Source organism: Rhea pennata, chromosome 11 (genome assembly GCF_028389875.1).
Source record: "Rhea pennata isolate bPtePen1 chromosome 11, bPtePen1.pri, whole genome shotgun sequence".
Lineage (NCBI taxonomy): Eukaryota > Metazoa > Chordata > Aves > Rheiformes > Rheidae > Rhea > Rhea pennata.
In genome coordinates, this window is record NC_084673.1 from 12,158,354 (window position 1) to 12,168,343 (window position 9,990).

Here is a 9,990-nt window from a genome sequence, read left to right on the forward strand (position 1 = left end):
AGCTGGCATCTCCCTGTGGCTGGAGACATGATTGATGCTGACAGCAGTGCTGAGTGATGCTCCTAGCCTGAAATTTTGCTCCTGCTCAGATATTTTTCCTATCATTCCTGAAATTTTTATTCCTGCATGGCTAGAAGTGCCCTGGGTGATCATACCACTTTGCTAAGTTAATCAGTGCTTAAAATAATTCCTCAGCAAACATCCACCTGGGCTGCCTGGAGAGCAAAGCCTTCCTCTCTAATGCCCTGGTTCTGCAAGAAAATGCAGGAGGATTTTTTCATTGTGCTTAAAGCCATCTAGTCTGCTCCAAATCACCAGTGAGATGTTTGGACTGATGCTCAAATACATCTCAGAGGGCAAAGGCCAGGGAGAAATACTGCAGGAAGGCAAGGAGGGAGGGAGGAGAGTGGAATTCCCTGAGCAGAAATTATTTTGAGCAGAGAAAGCTACCGAGCTGTGTGGAGTGAAGCAGAAGAAATGCATGAGGGAGGCAAGTGTGCTGGGGGAGACAGAAAAGAGCAGAAAGGAAAGTGCAAGCTCCAGAGGCTCCTCTGGGGAAGCAGGACGCTGCTCACTGGGCTCTTTGGAAGCTGTCTGTCAGAAGCTGGCTGGCAGTGCTTCCCCAGTAAAGGGATTCCCTCAGCCACCCGTTATTGGTCCCAGCACAGTGACAAACTGCCAAGCAGATTTCTTTTCTCTGCTTATGTGGTGGAGGTACAGGAAAATGGCATTCCTCTCCACTCCTCCCGAGGAGCAGGACCCCCTTTTCTCACCATCAGGGGATGCTTCCTGCTGGAGTGGAGCACTTGCACAAAACTAAAGGACCTGTCTTCAAGGAAACCCACCAGGGTTTGTGCTCAGCCTGTCTGCAAGCCTGCAAAGGAGGTCTTTTTGCCAGAAGCACAGTGGGGAAGGGGTGCATAGGCTGCCCCGGGGGAGAGCCAACACATCCTCACCTCCTGTAGGCCTTGAGACATCTCCCCAGCCACCCACCAACCCAGGGTAGCCCTCAGCTGCCTGCAAGCCCCCACTGAGGTGGGTACCCCAGGCACCAACTTCTCTTGCAAAGCTGCTACAGTCCCTCGTGTGCAGCAGGGGCATGCAAGGCAGCCCGGGAGATGCTAAACCTTTGCCTTTTCCACCAACCATTCCTCACTTCCCCCCCAATCAAAGACTTCCTATTTGTGAAAAAGGAATATAACTGCCTACCTGCCCAACGAGGCCTTCCCTGTGAGAGTGACGGTGCACTGGACCAGGCTGCTCAGAGAGGTTGTGGAGTCTCCTTCTCCAGAGATATTCAAGGCCCGCCTGGATGCAACTATCCTGTCTAACATGCTCTAGGTGACCCTGCTGAGAGGGAGGTTGGACTAGATGATCTCCAGAGGTCCCTTCCAACCTTATTGATTCTATGACTGTGTCAATCCATGACCGAGTACGAAATATTATGGCCTAAAATGTCACCTCGAGTGGCTCAGTATTTTAGTGGCTAGATGTTGATAGTCTCTGACATGGAACTCCTGGGTGACCTTGGTAGGTTTCCTCCACTTTTCTAGTCCCTGCTCCCTTTCCCAAGGTAGGGATCTTCTTTTCTTAGCAGTCTGTGAACCCTGTAAGAGCAGGAACCAGCTCCCACCTGAAGCTATTAGGACAGAAATTACAGAGTAGGGCACTCAACTAATACTTCCTTTCTAAGGGGACATTTGGTATTTACCTTCCTCCTTGAAGATAAGCTAGGACAGGAGGTCCTCAGAGGACCATTCTCTCTGAGTGTTGAGAAGCAGCAAGAACAGAGATGTTCCAAGAGCAGGGACAAGCTGGGAGCCAAAGAGGAGCATGACATAGGCAGTACCCTCATCAACCAGAGTGCAGCTCCACTGTACCTTAGCAGAACAGGAATCCCACACAAGGCAAGGTGATCAGTCAGGTTCAGGGAATCCAGTTAGAGACAAGGCTACAAAACAAGCCTGGTTGCTGTCTAGGAGACAGAAACAAATCTAGGAGCAAATATAGCACAGCTTAAACAAGGTCTGAGGGCCTAAGCCTGAGCTTAAATGCAGCCCCAGTCCAATGGTCAGAGAGTATGTGGGTAGAGGTCTCAGGTGAGGCTGGTCAGGGCAGTTAGGGCCCGTCTATGCATGCAGGGCCCTGGCCTGAGCTCTAACAGAGTAAGGTGAAACTTTCTGGAATGGCTGTGTCCTGGGGGCTGGGCATTTTTAGTACCCACAGGTGACTTTTCCTCTTGTCACCTCTTGTGCTATTGTTCTGTTCTGTGGTTTGAAGAGGGACAGCAGGAAAAGTAGTGGTGTAAAGAAACTCACAGAGAGTCTCAGAGCCACACCCAGATAGTGGGGTGCCACTTAGCAGCTGGGGGAAAACCTCCATGAACCTTTCCAACAGACCTTCAGCACAACCAGAGCCAGTCTGCAGCCTCCTGTTTCAGCCAGGGAGAAACCTGGACCACCTGCTTGGGAGTTAGATTGAAGCATCCCTGGCTTTGAGACACCTGGGCAAAAAGTAGTAGAATATTTGGCCCAGGCTCAGCCATGACTATGAAACAGTCACACCACCCTGCATTACATGCGCAAGGGTAGTGCACCTCCCCTTGCCCACCTGCTGTGGGTGCAGGGACAAAGCACGTTGGTTTGGGACCAGGGTCATTTCCATGGTGGCAATAGTGACTGCTGTGGTTGCCATTTTGCTCAGGATACCCTGGTGTCTTTTCAAGTATGTCGGAGCACCTACGTGGAAGCAGTGAGGTTTTTGGCTGTGACGGTAGACCTGCCTTTTTAACCCCTCTACCTCCTCACTGTTCTCTGCACAATTTCTAATAATGAACCAGAGTTAGCTAATGCTTAACAAGCCCAGGATCTTGAATCATTTCTAAAAAGCTAACTCAGAATCACCTTCTCCACCCTGTGTTTGAGGGTCCAGGGTGGTGGTGAGTTTTGTGGGAAGTCACATAGTGCAAACTGGTGTGGAGCTCCCACTTGCACCCAGTTCCCTATGCACTGGTCAGCAGGGTCCCCTCGGGGGAGATGCAGGGAAGAGAGCAAGGAGATATCAAGAAGCAAAATGGCTAAACCCTTTCTCTCCCCTCTCCTTGACAGCCTGAGCACAGATTATGCTGTTTTTCTCCCACCACAATAACATCGTTATTCAACTTGGCAGCACAAGGTGGAGTGAGTGAGGGAGGCAGGGAGAGTGCGTGCAGTTGGCATTTTTTTAATCTATCAAACATTTCCCCGTTCTGCCAATTGCAAACTCCTGCCTAGCTGTCGCTGCCACAGCATCCTCGTGTTGCCGTGGCAACAGACCTTGTCATCCCCGCATGTGCGGGAATGCTCCGCTCTCCCGGGGGCTGTGGGTGGCACCCAGGGATGTGCATGTGCCCAGCTGATGCTGACCCCTCATCAGGGCATTTTTTGCTTATTTTTCCCCAGAGCTTCCAGTGCTGGGAGATGATTTATGCCTCCTCATCATCCCCTTTAAGATGTCATAATTGGTGCTTGACTTAATCAGGACATCTTGGCGTGATAAACAGCCTTCCCCGACCCCTGTGCTTCCACTGCAAATTCAAAACAGCACAGCAAACAGCTCTTCTGCTCTCCACAAGGCCTCTTTGCCTCCTGCTCCCGCTGCTGCTGTGGGGTGCCAGGGGTTGCCCCTGTGTGCAGGAGATGGAGAGGACTCAAGGAGCTGGCCAGGCAGTGCAGCTTCTCTTTGCTCATGCTATTGCTGCGCTATTCTCTCCTCTTCCTCGGCAGCATCAGTTGTGGGTAGAGCTCGACTGCTCAACCCCAAGCCACCCGTTTCTTTCAGAGTGTGTTTAAAGAGGCGTGATTCCTCAGGGAATGTCCTTCAGAGCTAGTCAGGAAACAAAGGAGAGAAAGTTTCATGGTCTTTACTGCTTTCTACCAGGGCAAAGATGCCTGCAGATGAATGTGGCGGTAAATCTGAGTGCCATTGCCAGGAGATGCTGCCTGCCCTCTGGATGCTGGTTGAGACTGTGGACAGAGAAGCAGTGGCTCTCCTGCCTGGTCTCCAACACACGCCATGGTGTCTTTCCCTTCTGACCCTTGAGGAAAAATTGTCATCAGAGTCAATTTGGGGAAGGGGGAGCATCTCTGATACCTGCAAGTCCAGTCTGGCCGGCTACTGGCTTTGGAAAGTCATGACACAGGCCTCAGCAAAATAAGTGACTGAATAGCATCTGCTGTCTTATTGCCTGCTAAGATTTTTTAGCCTAGTTTCTTTAGACTTCTGTTTCCAGATAAGGGTCAGAAACTTCAAAGAAAGAAAAGAAAAAGATGAAATTTCCAGGAACTGGGAGTTCAGTGACAAACAGCCACCCGCAGGAGTGCAGTAACGAGCCCTGCCAGCACTGCAAGCTCCAGAGGTCCATGAGAGTTGGTGTCAGGCCCCTTTGCTGGCCACACCAGGTTCATCCAGGCTCCAGGAGAGTGCCAGGCAGCGGTCCTGCTCGCTGGGGCTGGCTGGCTTCTCCTCCCTGGGAGAGCCACCCGCCGCGCCCGCTGCGAGCAGGCTGTGCTCCTCGGCCATTTCTATTTCCTATTCACAAAGGAAAACGCGCTCCTCCCGGAGGAGGTTCGCACTCGAGCAGCACTCCACGAATGCTTTACAGCGCTCCTTCCAGTCGCTTTGTACTCCTGCTTACCTGCAGTGTTTCTAAGAAAAGTTATTTTTCCCCATGAATATTTTTAGCATAGAAACATATCCCCGTCTAGATTTGTGAGCAGAGAAAATGTCAGTTCGGAACATGACTAGAAATAATTACTAGCACCTTGGAAAAGAAGAAATGGAGCTGCACTGACAAGGCTTGCACCCCTATGCCCCTGCCTCAATTTGCAACATAGACATGGCCTAAATTAAGTCAATGGCTTTACAAAAGTGCCAGCTTCCTCTTTCTGCCACCTTCTGCAGCAACTGGCACCATCATAAAGTCGATGTAACATGTTACTAAAGCGTTATGCCTTTGCACTCACTTTAGGTGGGTGCTAGCTGCCGCAGGAGGTGTTGGCTAGTGAAGAATTAGATGATTCAGCTATTGCTTCAGTTATAGATATGTCTTCCTTAGGAAAGGGACTTTTCCACCTGAGGAAAGCGCAGTGGAGTGAGAAGGGCAGCTTCCCGGCACATGTAAGGTTTGGAAGAGAGTCACCGCTCTTCTTCCCTCCATGCAGGGAACGTGTTGCATCCCTTCCTCCCTGTTAAGTTTTCTGGTTATCACTTTGTAAAAAAATTTTTTCTAAATGAAGTTCAAGCTATGGCAAGGTTAGACAAGTTTAGCAACACAGCTAACACAGGCAAATTCAGTGTTATCAGTGCATATCCTGGTCTCTCAATTGTGTCATCCTGAGAACACCACCTTCGGCCCCAAAAGAATGCTGAACTTGAATTTTTAAAGAAATAGCAATAGATTCATTTTCTCAAAAAACACTTACGGTACAAAATGTACCATCTCTTCTGCAGAGAAAGATTTTTTTTTTTCTCTATGCTCACGATAGAAGATTAGCTGTAGATTTTGTTCTGATAAGTGCTGCAGTGCTTATCAGTTTAAATTTAGTATTATGTCTTATTAGAAATGACTAGAAAGAGTTACAGTTAAAAACAAAACTTTACTCTGAACATCTCAGAAATAGCTGCAATTGGCAAAAGTATTTTGTCTTTTCTTCCCAAATTAGGATAAATCAACAACTAGTTTTAGGATTTCCTACAGGATGGAAATGTAAGTTCTGTTACAATGCTGTTTTCAGTCAGGCTGGGTGGAAAAGCATCAGGATGGAAAGAACTGAGCTAAAAGGTTTATCTTAATTATTAAGAAGGTAGAGCTGAGCACAGGGAAACCACGGTGTACTCCAGCCTTACTACTCCCTCACTGTGCGAGCGTGAACAGGATACCGTGTCTTACGTTCCCAGAGGCTACATGGATGAATGCCTCCTCCTGAGGACACAGTGCAAGAGTCTGGTTACACTAAAAACGAACAGTGAAAGCTGCGGGGTGTCCGAAGGGATGGCTGACATCCTCTTTGCAGCATACTCAGCTTGTGAGAACATCAGGGACTGACATGGAGGGTTGAGGTCTCCAGCTTCTGCCCAGTTTGGTGCCAAGAGCAGACTCAAATGCTGTTGGGGGAGGCATGGAAACCTCACATCCCAGGACATACCTGCAGGACATTTACTGGCCCTATATATCCTATGGGGGATTCAGCCCACAAGGAATGAGGGGTGGTGGATGGCATGACCTACCAAAGGTTTGCCAGTGAGAGAGGACACAGCGCAGCGTTGGCAGGTGCTGCCTAACGTGGGACAGGAGCAGCATGGGAAGGGCAAGGGTGTGTGTGGCCAGTTCCAGCCTCCCTGAGACACCAGCACCACCAGGGCTTTCCGTGCAGTGCTGCAGCAGTCTCAGCCCATGCGACCATCCGGCCAGGTCCCACAAAGTGCAGAGGTGACTCTCACACTGGGCTGGGCTATAAACCCTCCATGCCATTTCCTCCCTGAGCTGCAGTGCTGGCCAGGGAGCGAGTCCCCCTGCCATATGTGTGGGTGAAGTGAAAGGGATCCCCAAAATGCTGTTCGTGGGTGCAAACAAGAGAACAGAGGTGCAGGGTGGCCTGTGGCTTTCAGGGGTGGGCTGGGGGGGCAACCAGACCACAGGCATTTAAATTGCTTATCCCAACACTGTTTCCCCTAGTTCTATTTGATGTCAAATGGGACTGTCTGTCTCCAGGTATATTGTTTCCTTTTCTTTTGTATCTTCAAGTACTTTAAAGTAAAGGAAATGAAGGTTAGATTCACACCCTCTGTGTTGCCCAGGTCTGACTCCTTGAGCCTACCCATGGCCCCGTCAGACTACAGCCTTTCAGGCGTTCCTCTAAAGGGTGATATTACTCCTGGTGAAGCTCTCGTGTGGATGTTCACTGTTCAGAATAGAAGTACGTTAGCCCAAATCAGCATGTTTGAATCTTGTGTGAGGTATCTGGGGTTGTGAGGAGAGCAGGGCTATGTTGATTATCTCCGGCAGGTATAGATGCTGTGGGTCTCAGAGGAGCTGGATGCAGGCAGGAAGAACTTTTCCCTGATGTCCTTTGGATCGAAGATACAACACATTATCCAATGAGAGACTGCAGCTTTACCTGTGGTGTGACAGCCATGCAGTGACTGCACAGTCCTGGCAGTGAAACCTGCCCAGGTGCCCTCCTGCTCTACTCCTTCCCTCTTCCTTGGTCTTCCCTCTTCTCCATCCTCACTTGGACTTTCATCTCTCTCTTGGTCCTTCTCTTGCTGTTATTTCTGTGCCTTTGCTCCAAGACAAGTCCCTCTTTGCTGCTGCACTAACTCCTTCCTTCTCTCTGATCCCTGCACATATGTGCAGTTATCGCATCCTACAACGATCCTCTCCACTTGCAGCCTTGGAAAAGAGTTACCCTGCACTATTTCAGCACTCCGGCCTGTTGCCAGGCAACACCGCATCACATGGATTTCACTCCCAACCTCCTAAATAAAATGTATATCCAGAGTGTTTTCCTTACTGCTCCTCAAGGGAGGGACCTTGCAGGCTCAGGGACTAGGCAATCAGAGAGGCAGAGAGCTCTCCAGTGGCTGCTGCTGGCTGCTGGCTTTGCTGGAGCACTGCTGGTGCCACAGCTCTTCTGTATTCACCAGACTTGCTCTCTTGTAAAACCTCTGCTTCCAAGGCCACCTGAGCCTGGCTGATCACCTCCTTGGTGCTCAGGTTTTCCCTGCTTTGCAGCCCAGCAGCTCCCCTTGGAAGGAGGTTCTCAAATCTTCAGTAGGGAAAATCAGATCTGGTGATGGACAGTGACAGGTCTGTCACCAGCAAAGCGGGTTTTAAGGGATCAAGATTCACAGAAAGTCTTGAGGCTTGAGGCAGAGGCTTGGCAGAGTGGTGTGAAGACTGGGAGAGACTAGGATGAGGCAGGCAGAGATGAGGCAGCCAGTAAGCCTTGAATCCTGCTAAGCTATGGGGTCTGATTTGGCCCCATTTGGACAGGTATTCCCAAGGCACCTGGATGCATCTGGTCACAATGTGGGGGCTGGTGGTCAGCAGGGCACAATGCCATTCCTCTTCTGGCTTTTATCCCCCATGAACAACTCTCCCAGTGACACTGAGCCAGCATAGGGGATGAAACAAGCTGTAATTTCTGTGTCCTCTCCCTCCAGAGATAGCCCCTAAGTATCCACACTTGCTGTCTTCCTGCCCACAGTGCAGTGCCATAGAAGACTGCTAGCAGGACTTCTGCCAACCTGTGGGGCAAGTGATTTGTTTTCAGTTACACTGGTGCAAATCTAGAATAACTCAGTTTAGATCTAGGCAGTTTCCACCAGCGTGTCAACAGTGTAAAAGGGAATGGGCTGGGATTAACACAGAATTCATCTTGATCTTTTTTTCTCATCCAGGGTAGGTGTATTTGAAGAAAACACCTCTTTTCTTCCGTTTCCCCCCTTACGCTCTCATTTGCAACAGTTTTGTGGCTGATAGTGCTCCTGTGAAGCCCTGCACTAAGTTTTGACTGAAGCCAGGTGCCTCCTCTGGCCACAGTCCTGCTGTGGGGCTGGAAGCCAAAGGCTTGGGAGCAGTAGGAAACACCAATGTGAATCTTCCCCCGGGATTCATTTAACAGGTCCCCCACTTTCAATCTGCACAGTACTGGCTGTCTGCAGGCTTTAATTTATGGCTTTGGACATTTTAGAGTTTTGCATTCACATCTACAGAGTGAATGCTACAATAACTTCAGAGACTGAGGAACGTCCAGAGCTTACTAGTTGTCAGCAAGTTGATGGACTGTCATATCTACTTCAGGAGCAAGACATATGTCTTGCTGTCTTCCTTCCTCTAACGTATAAATTGCACTTCATGAAAGAAATATCACACTCCTGAGAACAAATTTTGACACAATTATCACCTTTTCCAGGTTGCAAAAGTCACTCAGCTCTTGGTCACCTGTTTCAGAGCTGTCTGCCAAAGCCCCTTGCAATCACTGCAGTGGTTGAACATCATGCAAAAGCACATATGAATATTATCCCACATAAATGCTGAATTAACTTGGAACACACAGCAAATCCTAGTGAGAATGGGCTGTACACACCCTGGCATAGGCAGGAACACTCATGGAGTGGTGTATGCCTTCAGAAAGTATATTTCATGTGTCTGCATTTCTGCACTAAAAGCCAGACTCAAGAAGAACTACACTTATCCCATCACAGAAAAATGTCTGCCAGTTAGTGTACGTGTCCAGTCAAAAATGAGAGAAAATTGGGGAAGTCAGGGACTGGCTGCCCCATCCCACACAGCCAGCACGCTGTGGGAAAACACTTGGTTGGTAACTGGGAACACATAAAGAACCACACAAGCCCTGTCTCTGTAGCTTAGAGCAAAACCAGAAACTAAACCTTCCTCACGCCATGGATGTGGCACCTAATTCTCCTTCCTTACTGAAATACTTTTTAAATCTGATCACTGCAAATGTCAACTTTTCATCCAAAATTTGAACAACATATTGAAACATCTCTGAAATTAACAGTAAATGGAAAAATCTCAGTGACCAAAAGACCCACTGGGGCACTGCCCTGTGGAGGAGATCACCTGCGCATTGTCACAGGACAAATTAGAGATGAGGACTCATTTCAGTGTACCTGTGGGAGGTGCGGCCTTGAGCTGCCTCAGGCTTAAGGGGCAACTGAGCCCAGGTCTCCTGTGGTGTGCAGGAACAATCTCTTTTGCTTCTGCCCCTTGATTGGGAAATGGACACTGCAGAGCTTGGGAGGAGGTATCTCCAGGTGGTACATGCAGGACCTGCTCTGAGAACACCTACCTATCCACAGGGCGCACACGGCCAGGGATTACATATCGCTTGGCTCCTCTGGCCTCCACCATGACAGTGTTGGATCACTGCTCCCGCTGAGCAGGATGGGGACATCCTCTGGATCTGTGGGGACAGATAGGGG